This window comes from Amborella trichopoda, chromosome 4 (assembly GCF_054954075.1).
Source record: "Amborella trichopoda isolate Santa Cruz 75 chromosome 4, AtrichopodaSantaCruz75HAP2 v2.0, whole genome shotgun sequence".
In the NCBI taxonomy this organism is placed as follows: domain Eukaryota; kingdom Viridiplantae; phylum Streptophyta; class Magnoliopsida; order Amborellales; family Amborellaceae; genus Amborella; species Amborella trichopoda.
This window is the reverse complement of record NC_142339.1, coordinates 36,668,959-36,689,372: the sequence shown is the minus strand read 5'-3', so window position 1 is coordinate 36,689,372 and position 20,414 is coordinate 36,668,959. Positions and strand designations below refer to the sequence as shown.

The 20,414-nt window shown below is 41.2% G+C and overlaps 1 long non-coding RNA gene across 1 annotated transcript; it reads left to right on the top strand.

Moving 5' to 3' along the window:
• Nucleotides 1–3,781: 3,781 nt before the first annotated feature.
• LOC148782426 (uncharacterized) lies at nt 3,782–12,875 on the top strand. Its single transcript, XR_016053172.1, has 2 exons — nt 3,782–4,045; nt 12,373–12,875. It is a non-coding gene; the product is annotated as an uncharacterized LOC148782426 (long non-coding RNA).
• Nucleotides 12,876–20,414: the final 7,539 nt, after the last annotated feature.

Here is a 20,414-nt window from a genome sequence, read left to right as displayed (position 1 = left end):
AAGCCAAAATAATTCTTCATTATTTGAAAGGCAAACTGGATTATGGATTGTTCTATTCTCATTCAGATGAACTCAAGATTGTTGGCTGTTGTGACACCGATTAGTACGGTGATTTGTATAATAAAATGAGTACCTCAGGTTATGTATTTCACTTTGGTTCTACGGCTTTTACTTGGTGCTCAAAGAAACAACCGGTTATTGCTTTATCCACATGTGATGCTGAATAGATACCAGCATCTTCATGTGTATGCCATGCCATTTGGCTACAAAATGTGTTGAAAAATTTGCATGTACCATAAGAAAGCCCTATAACAATCAAATTTGACAACAGGTTAGCGATTGCATAGGCCAAGAATCCAATGTTCTATGAGATGAGCAAATGCATAGATATAAGGTTTCATTCTATTCGGGAGCATGTTAGAAATAATATAGTTGAAATAGTTTTCTGCATGTCGGGGGATCAAATCGGCAATATTTTAACATAGCCTTTGACGACCCACATTTTTTTGTCACCTACGAATACTACTTGGAATTAAGAAAAAGTTTAAAAATGGGTTTAAGGGAGGCGGTTGTTGGGTAAACCCATTTTTTGGTTTTTGTATGCATGGAATTAGATCTACAAAATTGTAATCCAAGAGAGTTAAGTTTGTGAGAAAACCCATGTATAGGAAATGATAATAGGTGTGTTCATGGTTTCCTCTAGGAATGTGTATTATAAAATCCCAATAGGATGAGACAAGAGTGGAAGACTTTTCTATAGGGAGAGTTGAAGAGATATGTAGAGGGAGAGACTTTTGGACAGTGAGAATGTGTGACTTATAAATATGATGTACTTATTCTGTTCGCAGTAGGGTGAGAGAAGTAGAAAAATAGTATGCGAGAGAAGAAAGGTGTAGAGAAAAGTCGTACTCATTTATCATTTAAAGAAAAAACTGCAATTTGTTGAGAGGAAATTTCAGTTTAATCCTAAGAGTAGTAGCACTATTTCTCTTTGTGCTTAATTCCATTGCACTCAATGGGCTGCTAGGCGACTAACATAGAAGCCAATTCAAAAAAAGTGGCCATAAATTTCTTGACGAATATGAACATATTTTGTTTTGCAGAGTAATTTTAATAGAATTTTTTTTTTGGATAAGTCAGTGGGGGAGAAGGCCATCTACCCATTTTTCATTAATAAAAATTAAAGAAGTAATAACTCATTATTTTACAACTCTAGAATAGGGTAGTTGTGCTAGATCATGAAGTAAAGCAATGGAAATAAAGTCAGGCAACGAGAGCTCCAAACAAAGCTCCAAACAATGGCTTGTAAGCAGGATGTACTCCTATTTGCAAGAATACATGCCACTATGTTGGCTTCACAAAAAAATATGAGTAATGGACCATCTACGATTCGAAATACGATGTCTACAATTTGCTACAATCGTGTATAATTTCTAATTTAAATATATTCATTGTAAATGACCAGACATGCACACTTAGAATATAAATGAAATTGGAAGTTAACATTAAGAAGAACTCGAGATCTTTAATTTTTTTAAAAAGGAAAGCTCAAAAGAAACATATTGTAGAAATGTAAGTTGTAAATTGGACAAAATTAAGGAAATATAAAAAGATCTTCCCGGAAAGAATAGCATAAAAATAATTTCTTGCATATTTGTTGTAAAGAAATTGGATATATTTGCAAGAATAATACATATGTTTTGGGAATGTGGTTGGGGCATCCCTGATTTGGAGGGGGGGGGTTAGTGATCCGAGATAATGTCCTAGGCTTCATTCCGAGCAATAACACTTTAAAAAAAGAAGTTCAAAAGTTACCTGAAGAGACAGTTGGAAAAAAATTTTAAAAATAAAATAAAATACGATTCAAGCAAGAGGAAGCCGTGAAATAGTGGTTAACTTTCATATTAGGCTTTTGTTTTTTTTTTTTGGTAATTTAGTAGGAAAGATAGGCCCCTATCTATTTTTTCAAATAATTTAGGAGTTAGTTTTATGAAGATGTTAGTCAGATGGTGTAAATGGGAATAGTTTTATGAATATGCTAGTTAGATGGTGTATGTGAGAATGAAAACCACAACCTGATGAGTAAACTTATTTGGTTTGTGTGACCAAATGGGAATGAAAACCATAATGTGATGAGTAGTGTGACCAAGGAATGAAAACATAATGTGATGAGTAATGTGTGGGAGCACTTCCATGTGACTTGTTCAGCATACGAGCCTAAAAACAATCAAATACTTTTTCGAGAATTCTATGCATTCCGAAAGTTGGTATTTAGCCGAAATTTTGACCCCTACCAGTATCGGACGATTGGAAGCACCAACTAGGGTAACAATGCATTGTCAAAACAACAAACGGTAAGTGACATGTCGTCTAGAGGGGGAAACAATTCACTGTGGGTCCCGCTTCATCCCCAAGGAATCGCCTCGGGATCCACCCAAACGGGTCCCACCCATTTGGAATCTAAGGCTCCTTTTGCTCTTGACCAAATTACCCCTTCCCTCTCCCCACCAAATAACGAAGTTGTAAGGGCTGCAATGGGCAGGGTCATCCACCCCAACCTGGTCAGCTTGGCTTTGAAAAGCTAGGGCCTAGGCCAAGAAATGTAGCCCTCGCCAACCACTACAATTTGGAAAAGACTTACCAAGTCTGGCTCTCTTTTTTTTTTTTTTGAACGGTAACGTAAAACTTCCATTAATCAAAGGTGAAAAAGAAAACAAGGTGTAAAAACAAAAAGACGTAAGATCGTTGAAAAGAAATGACCAACAAAGGAGGAGCATGAACTCCTCCTATAATTATGTTGAATAGTTGACGTGGAGCATAACATAAAACACTAAATTTGATGAAAAATAGCCTTTAATTTCCAAAGAATGTGCATCTCTCTCTTGCTACAAGCAATGACATTTACCGAATCACTTTCGATAATCTTGCCTCCTTTCAAAGTAGATATCAATTTCAACCCTTCCAATAATCATCGTGTTTCTATCTCATTTGCTGTTGTGATGCCACAAAGACCCATGTAGGAAAAAATAATATGGCCCAAATTAATTATAATGAGTCCTCCAAAACATGTTTTCCTCTTTTTCTTTTGTTTTACTGTTTATTTTATTTGTTCTTGCTTGACCCGACCCGGCCCTGATAAGGCTATGGCTGTGCCTAGGTTATGGCCCTGTTATCTCGATCAGGGCCAGGTCAGGCTAAGCCCAAGGCTGGGGCCCAGGCCAAGAGCGCGGCCTGCCCCGTTGCCGCCACTATAAGTTGACTCGTAATAAGGGTGAATAACTGAGGGTATTTTGGGTATGGTTGTTACTTGTGTCAGTTGGCTTTGGGCTTTCGATTTCAAGCATTTAAAATTGGCATGTTTTTATCTGCGATTGTAATTAATAAACCCTCGTGACATGTCCCTTTGCCACGACCTTTATGGACTTGCTTGCCCTTCCAAATCCTACTAAGAACCCCCATCCGCACAGCTAGCTTTTTATTTTTTCATAGAAGGGTTCGATAAGAAAGAGGTCATCTCTTTCAAGTCCCATCAAACCTTTCATACAAATTCTCAACATAGAGATCGAGGTAAGTCTTTGTTAGAGAGGGAATTCTTTTCTGGGCTCTGACCTCTCTATTGAGGACTATCAATGCACACCATCAAGAAATAGAGGAGGACCTCATTTTCATTGCATCTCCATCCATCTTGTACATGCATACATGTGTATGTGTGCAGGGAGGAAATGTGTTGGCTTGGTATGAAGTTGGTTTTCATGGGAGGAAGGCGAAGGGGACTCGGTTCGCGTGCGGTGTTGGCACGGTTCAATCTGACTGCTGCCCTGCTAGTTGTGCAGTATGGTGGTGCGATTGAGCCGTGCCAATATCACACTCAATCAGCCATCGAATCAAGTCTTCTTCTTCCTCCTCCTCTTCCTCTTCTTATTCTTCTTCTTCTTCTCAAGAAGGCAAGCTGTTTCAAATCATTCTTGCTCAATTCATTTTGATATGAAGATTCAAATGTTTACTTAATGGAGAAATTCAGCTCGTGGAACACATAACAACCCAGGTATCGTAGGCAGGAGTTGTTCTTTTAGGGCATACATAAAACTTTTTCATTACTAGGTCACTCAATTGTATTTGATTTGAATTATTTCAAGTCAATTTAGTACCTATTGCTCTTGCCAAAAGAGGACATTGTTGGATAGTTTAACAATTAAGAGACCTTATTCTTTATTTCTGTTACTTTATTCTTTTTTTATTTATTTTAATGTAAGTGAAGTTTTATGGTTGGATCATTTATCTTCATTCGCTTCAAATTTGAGGAACTGTTTATTCCAACAATTTGTTAATGACATTAGGAAGGTCCTGATTTTCTAAATATTGAAGTAAGGAAAGCTTCCTACTACCCTATTCAATTGTGATGTCTTCCCTATTTATATCTCTTCACTTAATCAAGCATAACTTCTTCAGAATTTTGTGTGTGTGCGTGCACACGCGTGTTATCTGATTTTTTTTTGGGTAATTGTGCGTGTGTGTTATCTGGTAGTTAAGGAAACTTAATTTTCATTTCATAATGTTGTTACTTCCAACCAAACTTGCATAAAATTTCGTGTTTGTGAGATGCATAATGTGATCTTTCACAAATCAGGTGCCTAAACTGAATCAATGATTCTTGAGATAATGAAATGTCAGTTTCCTTGGCCATTTCGTATTGTGTTAATTTTTAGGTTTATAATCACCCTCATATGCTTTCTTGAATTTGCTTTAATAAGCAAAAATCAACAAGAAAAGGAAATGGGGATCAGCCTCCAGATGTAGTAGTTTTGCATCATCATGCAATGGACAAAAGTCATTAAATGGGCTCCATAGATGAGAAGTCCAAGACATCCACACTTGGAACTGAATCTTCCGGAACGTAGGGACCTCACTGTAACACCTATTGAATTCCATTCGACACATGGGGTTCAATTATTCATGACAGACGGGTTTTGGTATGTCAGCTGACGCATCTATTCGAATGTAGTCTCATTCGAAAATCTATCTTAGATATGGATTTTGTACTTTAAATTTTACAAATAGATAATACAACCATGAAAATTAGAAAAGATCATTGATTTTCAACCTCAAAAAGTAAACTATTTTAAAAAATTTGCTAACATTCATTTTGAATCTTCATAGGTCATCAGCTATGCATTTCTTTTTAAGCAGCAAACATCATGGATCTAAAGTGGAAAGATGGAATTAGGTTGTGTTTTTAAGGAAGGAATTTTGGAAGGGGACCACATTACAAAATACTCGTACAAGCCTACTTGAAATTAAAATGGAGAATTGATGAAATGATCTGACCATTTTGAAGATTTTGTTAAAGTACTAGAAGAGATTCCAAGGATAATACATGGATTATCGCACAATCTAAACTAAAATGCAGATAGGAAAAGTCCCTTTTAAGGTATGCCAACTCACTCCAATGTGAATGACGGATTTAGGTCACAGCTCGACCAGTAAAGCGATGGAAACTGAATCCAACTCACATCTTACTTGAGGGTTTGTACGAAACAAGAGATACCATTACTTGCGTTATCCTACTGTGGCCAATAGACTAGCGGGGTTGTGACCTTTCAGGCAGGTTTGGGGCTGAATTTAAGTCCCTCAAGATAGGACCTGGCAGGCTAGATGGTTCTGTTTGATTTTGGGGCGTTCACTAGCCATTCTTGGCAAGGCTAGAATATACTTATGACTTTTTAGGAAAATATTTGTTTAAGACCATCATAAAAGCAAGGTGCACCACAAAAACCCACTGTTAGGTGCCTTGTCTCAAGAGGGGGGAGCACCATTGAAATATTTCCCAACATTAAGGGGATAGTGTGAGCACAACCTATTGGGTTATTATAAATGGATAAATACCATGTAAGATGGTTAGAGATTTTGGAAAACAAATCTCATCCCATTGTTGTAGAGCATTTTTGATGCACTTGTTTTCCTGATGCGAATAAAAGAGGAGGCCGTTGCGACCAATACCTATAGGTACCAATCATGCCTATGGAATGCAAAAGCCCACGCGTGAATAAGCCTTATGTTGAAGAGCAATGGTAGTCATGTCTTCTTGGCCCCAAAACATGCAGATGAGCCTCTTATGATGACTTTCATTCCAATTGGGCAAAGATATGGGAAACAGACGGAGATTTACTTTGGTTTACAGCTCTTTAACGTGAACAAGGTGCACCATAGCTAAAACTCTCAGATATTGATATTTGATGGTCACCAGACCATCATTTAGAAGGCCAAGGCCAGCCTACTTGTCAATTTCAGCTCAAACGAACCTTTCTAGGTTCTACTTTCCCAAAATGGTGAGGCCTTTTACTATTCACTGGTTGCACAAGGATCCAGTTTCCATTTATGAAACTTGTATTTTTTGGAAACATGAATTTTTATGTGAGCCATATCTCCCTCGTCTTGAAGCAAATCAAGCTGAAATTTATGTCTTTCTCAGCATCAAGATGAACAATTTTGCATATGGCACATCCCAAGATGATCATGATAGAAAAGAAGATCAAAGATGTGACAGAATGAGCTAGATATGAGGAGAAAGAATTCAAGTTTGTGGGTTTGGTTAAAATTTTGGAATCATAAGAAAAACTTCATTTCAAGATGCAACCCATATTTCAAAATGATCGCCTCAGGATAACCTACGTTTCTACAACAATAGATCATCTGAAACGTCGCCAAATCAAAAGGGAGAAGCCCCCAAGCCATGTGGATGGGAGAAGGGCCATATTTTGGGATCTATTGGTCATTTCCATGATTTCTTAGAATCGATCAGTTTTCATAAAATTTCGAAAATTCATTTTAAGTCACTTTAATTCTATTTTTAAGCAATTAGGTTAGTTTTTTAGTGTGCACTCTTGTTTAAGGGGCACCTCTATATAAGCCAAATGGCTTGAAAATTGTAAAATGTTAGAATGGCTAGTGAGAAATGAATTAAAATTAAGCTTAACCTCGAAGAGACAAAGTTTTCTTTGAGATTTGTGGAAGATCTTTTACCCTTGAGTGAGGAGAGAGAAAATCATTACACCATACACCTTATAAACTTCACCCTACACCATACAACTTACACCATACATTATATACCGTACACCGTACACCGTACACGCTACACCATATCACATACTTCCATACTCCCTACTCCCATACTCTCTTCCCTTATTTAGTCCACTCTTTAAGAGGCTCTTGTGAGTCGTTCTCTAGTCGGGTTCGACCCGTCTGTTTCGGGACGTTAAGAATCCTCCGAGGTACTTGGGCTTCTTGCCTAATACCTTTTATGTAGCCCTAGTAATACCTCCTAGGGGAGGTAATGCTAAAAGGCTGTCGGATTATTGAGTGGTCATTTCTTCTTCTCCTCTTTTCTCTCTCTTTTCTCTCCCTCTCTCTCTTTCTCTTTCTCTCTTTCTTTTTCTCTTCCTCTTTCTCTTTCTTTCTCCCTCCCTCTCTCACAGACCGGCGGTAAGGCCACCAGTCTACTCTCCTCCTTTCTCTCTCTCTCTTCCTCCTCTTCTCTCTCTCTCTCACTCTCCCCCATCATAGATCAACGACAAAGCCACTGGCCCTCTCTCTCTCTCATGGAGGTGCCAATCCATTCTTTCTCTCACTCTTATCTCTTTCTCCCTCTTTCTTTTCCTCTCTATATCTCTCTTTCTATTGCTCCCTCTCTCTTTCCTTTCTTTCTTTCTTCTCTTACTCTCTCTTCTCACACTCTCCCTTTTCTTACCCCTTCTTCTTCATTCCTCTTCTTCTCTCCTTCTCTTTGAGGAGTCTTGCGCTTAAGGTTTAGCTCGGGATTGTTTCTCAGAGCGGATCACATCTCTTGACAAGTCTCTTGAGGACTTCGCTTCTTTTCCTTTCTCTTCTTCTCTCCTTCTCTTTGAGGAGATTTATGCTTGGGGTTACAGATTGCATCCCTAGACAAGTCTCCTGAGGGCTTTGCTTCTTGTTCCCCCTCTTCTCTCTCTCACTTCTCTCTCTTATCCTAACCGTCACTTCACTCCCCACTCCTTTAGGAGATTTGCGCTTGAGGTTAAGCTCAGGGTTGTTCCCCAAAGCAGATCACATCTCTTGACAAGTCTCTAGGGCATCTAGGCCTAGTGCCGAGTGCCTTTATCCTCTAGTATTATCTCATAGGAGAGGTGAGGTCCGAAGGCTAGCGAATTTGATTGGATGTTTCCTCTTTGTTATCCTTCTCTCTTCTTCTTTACTCCCTCTTTCTCTCTTTTTCTTCTCTCTCGCAACCTAACCTTAAACCCCGCTCCTTTAGGAGAGTTGCGCTTGAGGTTAGGCCTTGTGCCTAGTGCCTTTATTTCGCCCCTGGTATTACCTCCTAAGGGAGGTAACATCGGAAGGCTAGCGAATTTAATTGAGCGGTTCTAGAAAAAGTACCAGTGTTTTAAGAAAGGGTATCACTTGTCGCGAGGGGGCCGAGACTAGGGCCGACAAACTAGAGACTCCACTGGGGACACACCACCCCAAGGTTGGTCTTGCTCATTTACAACTCACTTCGAACCCAACATGCACTTAAAAATGGGCTTGGAGTTACTACACTCCTATGTCCGAGTAAGGGATTTTATGATCCCCACACCCAAGAGTTGGGTTTCAGGCTCTAGCACTACTTGGGTTGAGAAGGGACCCTCGGGTCCCTCACTCCCCATCTCTCTGCACCAACGACCAAGCTGTTGTCGCCTTGTGCATTGGTGGCCCGAAGGCCACGACTTTTTATGTGCACCTTGCAACTGGCGGCTCACCTGCCAGTCTTCATTCTACCACCCTGCTACATTCGTTCTCTGCTATCGGTAGCCAAGAGGTTGTTGCTTCTGTGGGCAACCGAAAGGCCACCCCCCCACAATCTCTACATGTGTGTCAGTGGCTTACCCACAAGAACCACTCACATACTTTGATGGCCACAAGGCCACCCCCAACGTCTCCACTCACTACGTTAGCAGCCTACCCTCTGGTCTCCCACATAAGGGTGGCCCTAAAGCCATCCCCACTCACCTACTCACTAGGACTGACACTCTAGCTGCTGTTCCCACACTTGGGGGCAGCTCAAAAGCCGCCTTGACTTAGTCTCACTCATGGGCCTCTTAGGATCCATACCCACACCCAAGGGTGGCCCGAAAGCCACTCAACCTACACAACATACCACTGGTGGTCCACCCACCAATCATTCAACTCGGGGCAGCCCAAAGGTCGTGCCCCATCAAGCACAACGCCAATTGCCTGGCGATTCGTCGCACTAAAACTTGCACATCATGAATGGTGGCCTTAAGGCCACTATCACGTGCACTATATAGCGAGGCCGACACCTCTAAAGCCAAACTCTCCCAACCACCTTGGGTCAGCCCCAAAGTTTCCTTCAGCACACTTTTGCATCGTCCACACACGTACGTAACCAAAACAACCGATAGTTCCGAGGGCAAAATCTGGCGATATAAGCCTTCCCATTCCCATAACATTTCCATTAACTCAGCCTCCACCCCGCTTTGAGAATAGGTGTGTCTGATCTTGGTTCCACCTCACGACACCTTCTATCCAGTCTAAACTTGGGGCTCCACCCCCGAGAGTGGTAAGGACAGGGCAAAAGACATCATTTGAGGATGTTGTGAGGGCACGAGACGGCTATTACGCTGCCGGATTTTTTCCAACCCCAAACCAGGGGAAGGCATAAAAAGGTATGCAGACGCTCGATCACCTGAGCAGTAAGACTAAGGATCTGGATGTTCCTTTGCACATAGTAGGATTGCCAAAACCCCTCACTACATGGTACTCGAAGACCTTCCCTTCGAGTATCCTCCTTTCATCGCCTTCAATACCTCTCATGCACGTCAACCCCTGATAAAGAACTCGAGGAAAATTACCCATGTCAAGATAGGTCGAGCCACCTCCTTGTCTCCTAACAAGGCGTGAACCGGGCTACTTACGGTCCCAAGACAGTCAAGTACCAAATCAGCTCACATCACGGTCCCAATACCCTCTAGAACCGGTGCTCATTCGAGTACTGAGGCGAGCTTAGGCTCAGTTAGGGTAGCCCAAACCCTTCAAGATTTTATCACACATCCCGCCTTGCATACCAACTCTCTACATGACAAGGGGTTGGATGAATTGCTCGCCTTCACTCGAAGGCAGTTCTACTTGGAAATTGAAAGTGGAAATAATGATCAAGCCTGGATATGGGGTCGGGTGACCACAAAATTAAAGGTTCGATTCAAGGGCGAAGAAAAGAAGAGAGTAAAAGATTCTGCTATTTCTCTTTTTTTTTTGGGTAAGTCAGTGGGGGAGAATGCCCATTACCTGTATTTTCATTAATAAAATAAAAGAAGTAACATATTTATCTTACAGCCCTATAGTAGGGAAGTTGCTAGATTCCGAAACAAGAAAGAAAAAATAAAATCTGGTGGTTTGCAACGCCAAACAGTAGTGCAAGGGCCAACAGATGCTCTTTTGGTGAGAGCATCAGCAACCATGTTTGTCTTGCAAAAGACATGTACAATGGACCATATATGAGAAGATATTATGCCCTTTCTCAAACCAAAGACATGAAACCCCTGGAAGAGCGAAACCCCTTCTTCCCTCTTGCTTCCCTTGGTGCTGATGACACCGAAGAAGCTTGTCACGTTGTGCATGTCAAAGAGATTGTTCGGGGCATAGCAAGGCAGGCAATCTATAAGGTTCGAAGCTTGGCTCAGGGCAAAGCCGAACCTACAAAAGGAGCAGGAATCTAGTCTGACATTGGCGCCCCTATCAAATCCAAACAAGTTGAGTTGGAAGTTACTGAGCTCGAACTTGCTCTACTTGAGCCTAACGAGATCCAGGCCCTACAAGAAACTTCACCCAAGCCCATTTCAAGCCGGGACACCCAAAGCAATGGCCTTACTGAGCCAACTAGGTCTGAGCATGTCATGATGCTAAAGCCTAAGAAGGTCCAATCTGAGCTCAGGGCAGCTCATGAGCCCAAAGAAGTCTCACCTAGATGCTTGTTGAGTCAAAAAATGCCAACTCGAGGCAGCCCTAAAGTCTTAAGCAAGATAGAAGTTGAACCCACGAAATGGGCAAAAGCCCAAATCCAGAACATGAGCCCTACTAAACCAGTTAGGCCTTAACCACTCATGGTTAAGAAGCCCAAATTTGCTCTTCCTAATTTTGTAAGGAGTCTACTATGTGGGGGCAACTCTCAAGCCTTAGAAAAGGCAGAAATTGAGCCGTAGAAGGTTATGGGGCATGCGGAAAGGAACAATGATATCCCCTCCAAAGAAATCACCGCATGCTCGCTTACGCAAAATGAACCCCTGGTGGTGCAAGTTCTGAACTATGAAGAGACTAGTCTCATTGCCATGTTGCAAGAGAATGACCCACCATCTCCATCTGAGGTCTTCCCTGACATTCTCGCTCCCCAGACCGAAATCCAAGAGCAAGTCAAAGCTGCTAAACTGCTTCAAAGGGTTGAGAGCCTCATTGCTAAGATAAAAATCATAAATGAGGGGGAAGCAGTCATGGAAGAGACTTCACCCCCGTTTATCCCCTCTAAGCCTTTACCCAGATTTGTCTCAGAATCTCGGAGACTTGTTGAACTGAAGTCTTCTCTAGCTGATTTTGATGATGCAACTTCCATTACCCTCATCCTCCCAATTACTCATACCTCTAATGAGAGCCTGTCACTCTCATTCGAGGAAAACCACTCCCCACTCCCTTTACTGACAACCTCACTAAAGTGGCTTCTCCATGCCCAAAAGGTGCCATGATTCCCTATGAGATCGATTGCATGCCCTACCCATGCCTTGAAAGCTCCATATGTTCTTTCGATGATGATGATGTGACCTTGTTGTCCTATGAGAGTTTCACATTCTCATTTGATGCTGTCATGATTCCCCTGTTTTTTGGCTTCTTGTGTTCTCTAGTTTCAATTTTTTTTTATCTCCAACAACTTGAAAATTCAAAAAGAATAATAATAATAATAAAATAGAAAAAGATAAAAGATAGGAGATAGACTATATTAGATTAGATCTTTTGCTTATCTTTATCTGCTTAGATTAAGTTCTAGATCCTTACTTCTTAGATTAGCTTTTTGATCCTGTCTATTTTTGTCCTTATCTGATTAGATTAGGTTTTACATCCCCTTTTCTTATCCTAATCTGATTAGGCTACACTTTTGGAATCCGTTATCCTTTCTACTTTCTGTTTATCATGTACATCACTACATTAGGTTATTTATGTCTTGCTTGCCATATCACAGTGCTTGCATCCACCACTTGTGTGTTGTTTTCCACACCCCTATCATAAATTGGCCCTTATCAAAAGAAATTCAAATGAGTTTGTAAAACCACCTATACTGACATTGAAGTTGTGCAGGCACCTAGTTTTTTGACGGGACGATTGGGAGTTCTCCAACACCGAAGCAAGCACCCCTCGGCAGAATTCCTGACCACAAAACAAGCCCACAGCGGTAAGCTCAGCCTCCACAGTTGACGTGTAGCTGAGTCTTATGTGGACACCTAGTCAGAGTTCCCATAACCAGAATTTCGAGGGGTTATCTACAGTTGCCCCTCTTTGGTGTTCACCTGGGGCACCAGTTGAATGACAAAGAACTAGACACATGAGACATGGTGGGAAGGAAAACCCTTTTTGAGGGATCATTCTTTTGAATGACCAGGACCCTTAGGGTAGGCAGTATGCCGATAGATGGTTTGATCCATAAGACATCGATTTGGCAGTGTTATCTTTGAGTCAGTGCGACTGAGAGGTCTCCGACAATCGAGATCTGAGGTGACAGTCCACAGGAATCGTGTTGTCTTTGAGTTGGTGACACTTCTTATTGTAGTCACTCCAATGCTAACTGAGAAGTTGTCAGTGTAGTCATCTTCCACTTTAGACCTCTTTCTTAGGGTCTGATTCTCCAATCGAATGGGATTTTGATTTAGAAAAAATGATGGGATGATGAATTTCTAGCTAATTGAACTTCTTATTGGCCTTTTATTCTGATTCTTGGGGTCCACAGGTCCAGGATTTTTGGTATGAGAACCTATGGGTTTATATCTATTTTCCTAAAGGTTTTTAAGCATGGCAATCCATGATTTGGTGGCGGCGGACGCATCATATCCAAGCCTCCATGAAACTCCTTCATTTTTTTAAAACATTATAGACGGTTTTGAAGATAGATTGAATTTTGAAACAGAAATAGAGTTTTAGGCTATGTTTTAACCAAAGAAATTAAGGTTTTTGAAAACTCACGAGACATATAGGGGAAATTTTGAAGATGGATGAGAAATTCTGAAAAACAAGTTTTGGTAAGCAGCTTAGGCTCATGCTACCATGGAGCTCTCTCTTCTTCTTCTGTTTATTTTTTTTTTCATGAGCTTGTCGAGCCTTTACTTGGGACTTTCAAGATGAGGAATCGCAAAGTACTTCATCATCTTCCAATCTTGGCTCCTCTGTCACCATTCAAGGAAGAATTTTTCTTGTTTTCTGAGCAAACCGGTGTCTTGGATCATATGGGATGTGCCTTAAAGTACACAAAATATCCTTGGACTTCCAATTTTGTTCCTCCACTACTACTCTTTCAAACTTCAGATAGTTGAGCCTCTTCAAGTTTTCTTGGACTGATGTTTTCCTTTGCTTTCTAACGCCAGTCTAACTTCAGAAGAGAAAACTTTTTGGAGATTTTAGAGAAGAGACGAAAGTATAGAGAAGTTCTATTTTTCTATCACCCGGGGGTCTCTTTCAAGTATTCAGCCCAATAGCCTTTTTTCCAACGCTCGGGGTTCTTTTAAGATTTTCAACCCAGGGGATTTTTTTTTTTTGCCTCTAGGATCCCTTTCAGGTGTTCAGGTCAGTGGCTTTTTTTTTCCCAACGCTCGAGATTCTTTTTGATTTTCATCTCGACGGATTTGTTTTTCTTTTGAAGAAGATGGAAACAGAGGCGGAGGAGGAGAAGAGTTGGTGGCGATTTTTCCTTTTTGTGGCACTTCATCCTAAAAAAAACATATTACCATCCTTCCTTCTTCCAAGTGGCGGGAAGTCCTAGCCTTGGTTATCCTTAGATTTTCCTTGCCCCGAGTTGGTATCTGATACTTCCTTGACAAACGTTGTCAAATCTTTATCGAATATGTCCTCCTTGGACTGCTTCACTCGAGCTTTGATTTTCAGACTCGGAGTCACTCTGAGCTTCGTAATCCTTCAATCTCTTATTGAGTTGGCTAAGCTTTTTTTTTATTTTATTTTTTTATTTTTATTTTTAACTCCTTATGTTGTCAATACCATGTAGTCGAATGCCTAAGCAAAGCCTAGATGCCCCACTTGGCTTATTTAAAAGGGATGAGTAAGTGATCACCCCATACCTTTTGGGTAATATTTTTCAGTTGCAACTTCATATTGCTCTTGAGGAGTACATTGCCTCAAGGCGTTTTGGGAGTCGTCAGATAAGGTGTGGGCCTCACCGATTGCCCCTATTTTATTTTCATCATCAAGTGAGGGTACCCTTATCAAGTAGTTTGAAGGGGCTGCCCCTATAGGGCCTTTTTCCTGAGATCCTTTCTCTTGAGGGAATAACATGATTTGATCTTCAATGTATGGTTCTTCATCCCATATAGGCGGGTTATTAAGAAAATCCTTTGAAAGTGGCCCAGATGGTCCCTTTAGAACTTCTAGGGGTTTGATTTCTTTTAACTCTTGCTGAGGTGTTGGATCTTCAAGATTGATCAAATTTGGATCCTTTGCTTTTTCTGCATTAATCAGCTCTTCATCCCAAATAGGTGGGTTTGCCAAGAAGTCAAGTGAAGGTGGCCCAGGTGGACCTCTTAGTATTTCTAGATGTTCAATTTCTTTTATCTATTCTTGAGGGGATGGATCTTCTTTTGGGTTCACATTAAGGGATAGCTCAACATAATCCTCTAGGCTTGAATTTTTTTTTCTTCGTGGATTGCACTGTCGAGATTAAGGAATTCCTCACAAATGTAGCCTTGGGAGTTCTTAGCTTCAGGATCTCGATTGAGCTCGTTGATGACTTGAGCCTTCTGTGGGTCATTCACTGCACTTATTTGAAAGATGTGATCATTTTCTTTTGTAGTGACATGTATCACTAGGATGTTCTAAACTTTTTGTGCGCTCGTTTCTTTGACCAGAATCGAGATATTTCTTGTATTTTTCTCATTTTCTTGAGTTTCAGAATTCTGGCTATTATTATTCTCATCAATTGAATATTTACCCCAGCCCTACGGCCTAGGACATGGGTGTCTTGAGTCTTTTGTGAGTTTTTTTTTTTTTCTCTCCCATTCTCTCTTGGATCATGGACCCTTAGCTAATGCAAACATTGGCATTTTCTTTATGAAATTCCCTAACAATAGGGTTTTGAGTGCATTCATGCTCATCTAGTATTTTTTTCATGGGGATGATAAGTTGGTCCTTTTGTATCTTCATATTCTTAACTTCTATTGGAACTGTTGGAATGGTTTCCTCCTTTTGTGGGTTGGACTTCTCTAACTCTATAGGAGCTCCCCCTGGAATAGATCTAGACCTAAGGCAATTCTTATCATTCGATTTCTGAAATTCCTTAGTAAAATACGTCACTCTACCATTTCAGTTTTCATTTTCAAGGTGGTTTCTTCCTGTGCCCCAAATGCCATATTGGATGATTTTCAGTCTTGTGCAGGTATTTCAAATCATCGATGTTTATCAAGTTGATACCAGCTAGGACTTCTTCATCTTCATCAGTCCTATCATCTGATATTACCTTGCTTTGCTTTGAGTAAGCCCTATCTATGTCCTTAAATGATTATGGTGATGGTTCTGACTTGGGATCGCCATCAAATTCTTCAATTGTCATCTCTTTAGAGATACATTTAGATCAATCTTGACTGTAGTCAGGCTCTTGTTCCTTCACGACATCATCTGACTCTTTCCCCAATATGGTTTCATCAGGCTCTTGCCCCAGTGTAACTGGTGACCAATCTCGAGCAATTTCCTTTGCTCTCTCTCATAATGTCAAACCATTTCTAACATTGAGTCAAAAGAGAAAGATCGAATACTTTTACTGAGGTAGAGTTTATTCTCAGGGGAAGACCTCTCTATGGCCATAACGATCAGAGGATTCAGAAAGTGTGCAATCAATGACTTTTGATGCAGCCTCTCTAAATCGTTGGACATAATTTGTAAACAACTTGCCCGGATTGTGTTTGGTGGAGAACAATTCGCCAAGGGTCATTGATCTCTCTCTGGTCTCGTGATATTGCTAAACATAACATTGAAACAACTCATCGGGTGTTTGATTCAAGAATTTTGATACCACCTCTCGGAACCATGGTAAAGCTTGTCCAGAGATAATGTACTGAAACATGACCTTGAGACGGTAAGGTTTCTCTTCAAGTGCAGGAACAACCAATAGGTAAGCAAAGATATGATTTTCAGAATCACCTTTTCCGTTGAACTTGTTTTCAAATTAAGGGAATTCAAAACTTGGAGGAAGAGGTCCGACATCCCCAAGAACATCCTTGACATAAGATTTTGGGGGAAGTATATTTCGAACTCCGATCTTAGCCAGGGTCTCTTTAAATGTGGTTAATTCGCCTTTCAGCTGGGCGAGCTCGACGAACTCAAGCTCAAATTTTACTATCGTGTTCATCTCATTGACCTGGGCATTTTTATATGTTGGCTTGACTTATGTTGTGGCCCGAGCCGGGAGAAAAATATGAGAGAAGATCGTGATTCAAAGCAAGGTTGCAGGTTTTTCAGCAGGAGCACACCTCGATCGAGCGGCCACATCATGACACTCGCATGTCGGATTAACACAAAATCAGACCCATTATGAGCACAAGGTTTGAGGATTCTTCAAAGCTGAACCTTGCATGTGATGGATGGCCAGATTTGACGTGTGACGAGTACGAATTTGCTGCACTTTTCAGTCACCGAATACCAAATTCCGGCCAAACGATCAAAAATGGAAAATGGTCGTTCAAGCACTAAATCAAGCCACGTTCGTCGCCAAACGCTCATGATGACTTGCTCGTTTATATTCAACGAAGAAATCATAGAAAAAACCAAGAAATGGGCGTAGTCTTCAAATAAAGATCACATGTTTCTCGAGATTTTCGCACTTCGTGATCGTGACCCAAAGACCCGCCCAGTGGCTCGAAAGTGGTATCAAAACGACCGTTTTCCCAAGTCCATCAAGAAAGGAATTATCTTTCAGCCTAACGGAGACCGGAAAGACCCCGAACCGACCCGGGAAGATCGCAAGAGTTCTTGGGCACAATTGGGACTCAATTGGAATTTCGTGGATTGTTGGTGCAGGGGCCAAATCATCATTTTGCCCCATTTTCTTAGATTTTTTTTAATTATTTTAATGTCTTATTTTTTACAATTAGGACAATTTTTTATTGTACACCCACCATTGGGCCCCATTTATATATAAACAAGCACGCACCTCATGTAAAAGGATCCAAGTTTCATCAATAAAAATTCTACTTTTTAATTGAGATTTTGGTTACCTCTTAGAGAGCGAGAGAAGAGAGAAGAATTTTGATGGTACCCCCGGGCGTAAGGTAAACTCTTTATCTCTCTATTCTTTCTCTTTTCCTTCTCTCTCTTCTTTCTCTTTCTTCTTTCTCTCTCTTCTTTCTCTCTCTTCTTCCTCTTCTTTCTTCCTCTCTCTTCTTTCTCTCTCTTTTCTTCTTTCCTTTCTTCTATTTCTTCTTTCCTTTTCTCTTCTTTTCTTCTTTCCTTTTCTCTTATTTTCTTCTTTCCTTTTCTTTCTTCTTTTTTCTTCTCTTCTCTCTTTCTTCTATCCTTTCCTTTCTCTTCTCCTTCTTTCTCTCTTTTTTTATGTCTCATCTCATGTTCTCATCTTTCTCAGACAGTTGCGTGCGGCAGTGCATACTGCCAAGCATGACGTTCTCTTCTCTCCGTGCCCATCGTGCACAACAGTGCAAATGCCGAGCGTCATCTTCCTCTTATTCTCAGACAGTCTCGCACGGCAGTACATACTGTGAGAGTGGCGATCTCTTCTTTCTCTGTCCATCACGCATGGTAGTGCAAATGTCGTGTGTGATCTTCTTCTTTTCGTTAGTCTATCACACGTGGCAGTGCATACTCCCGAGCGTGACGATCCCCTTCTCTCCCTATCCACTGCGAGCGGCACTGTAAATGCCGAGCGTGACAATCTTTTTCTCGTCTGTCTGTTGCGCACGGTACATCAAATGTCCTACGTGATTCTCCCCTCTTTCTCTCTGACTGTTGCGCACGATAGTGAACACTGTTGAGCGTGATTCTTCTCCCTTCCAACTTTCTGCCGTGCACGACAGCACACACTGTTGGGCACGATTTCATCTCTCTCTCTTTTCTCCTTTGCTTGTTTGACCAGAGGACTGGTTGAGCCTTGCACTACTGTGCTAGCTCTGACGTCGAGCAGTTTAGCCTTTGTGCCAGACTAGTTATCGCGCCCGTCTAGCTGCCATGCCACGCTAGTCACCATGCTAGGATAGTCGCCGCACCAATCTTGTTGTCGAGTAGTTTAGCTGTTGTGCCGAACTTGTTACCATGCCCGTTAAGTTGCCGCACAAGACCAGCCACTGTGCTAGATTAGTTGCCGCATTCATCTAGTCATTGAGTAGTTTAGCCGTTGTGCCGGTCTAGTCATCGTGCCCATCTAGCTACCACGCCATACCAATCATCGTGCTAGTCTTGCCACTACGTACACCTAGCAGTCGGGTCAAACAACTCCATTCTTCGAAGGTTCAGCACGAGCCAAGCTGACCTTCACTACTTCTGTCGTACATTTTCTTCTCCCTCTCCTCACGAAAATCTCTATTCTCTGCCTCTGAGGAGTTGGGTGAAATCCAAATCAACCTCTCTCCCAATTTCTCTGATAGCCTCCGTGTTGATAATATACAGCGTGTGTCGGGATAACTCTGAAAATTTGGCCACATATTGATCAACGGTTAGATTCCCTTGTTGTAGTTCTATGAATTTTACCTCATTCCTTTCCTTTATTGATTCAGGGAAATACTTTTCATTAAAGGCCTTTAAAAATCCTTCCCAAGTAGGTACTATCTCATCCTCTTCCCAAGCGTGCTGCACCGAATGCCACCAATGTTCGATGTCCCCTTCTAACATGAAGGCACCTAGTCTCAACTTCTGTACATCGGAGCGCTGTAGGACTCTAAGGATCTTTCTACTTGCATTAGCCATCTCTTTACTTTCTCTATACTTCCCTGCCTTAAGAAAGTTGGAAGTGTTAGCCTTTTAAACCTCTCTATCAGGTTACTATCATTCTGTCTTGGGGTAGGGGTGGATAGGGTCGACATTGCTTCCTTCATCATCTGTGTCATGGCCCCTAAGGTTCTGACAAACTCACTGAGGTTTTCATTACTAGAACTTGCATTATTGGTCCACGTCCTCGGTATCTTCAACTTAAGTTACAAGCACTCAGTTACTAATCTACCCAAAACTATTCTAAAGACACTTCTAAACTCCTTAGGCCAAGAATCCTATCCTGACTGCTCTGATACCATACCTGTCATGGCCTTGCCCCCGGCCCCTACAGTACCCAATCGGAGGGCGACAGAGTGAGGGATCGTGACCAGAGGTCACGTACGTCACTCAGGTGGGAGTGGCATCAACACGTGTTATAAATGCAAAATCAAAGCAAACCACGGGAAAAAATACAAACTCCCACAAGAAACAACAACAAAAGCTGGATAAATTAAAACCATTTATATCCATATGCATTCTCCAAAAGTCAAAGCTACAATATCCAGAATATTATAATTCATCCAAGGCACTACATGCCTGACCACAAAATACATAACTTCATAAAACAACCACTGCATAGCCGACGACTGACAAATACCTACACAAGGACAAAGATCCACTCGTCGAGCGCAGGCTTTCAGTCCACCAAACACGATCATCTCCTGTTGTCCTCGACCTGCAGCTCACAAACTGCAAGAATGGAAGCAAAGGAATGAGCTAAAAAGCACAGTAAGTAGATCACAATATCATGCTTCCCCTTCCTATGAATATTATCACACAACATAGATCAAGGTTCTAAGCCATGTTCGTAGAACAGGAGTCATGCATCACAATTATGTCACAATTATAGGATGATGTTTTTCATGGTAGAGCAGGCATAATATAGGATGTCAAATATCATATACACTAGCAATCTATCAGATTTCAACAGATTCACACAAACAAGAAAGTATAACAAAATCAACAGACACAACCCAGTCTTTAGCCCTATTCATCAAGCCAATCTCGTATCTTGCAAATCAATCATATAACTCAGGTAAATCATATATCTCAAATTAATCTCATAACTAAGGTTATTCACACATCTCGAGTCAACTACATAACTTAGGCGACTACCCATCTCAGACGATTCAATTTTTGCAAGGCATTGC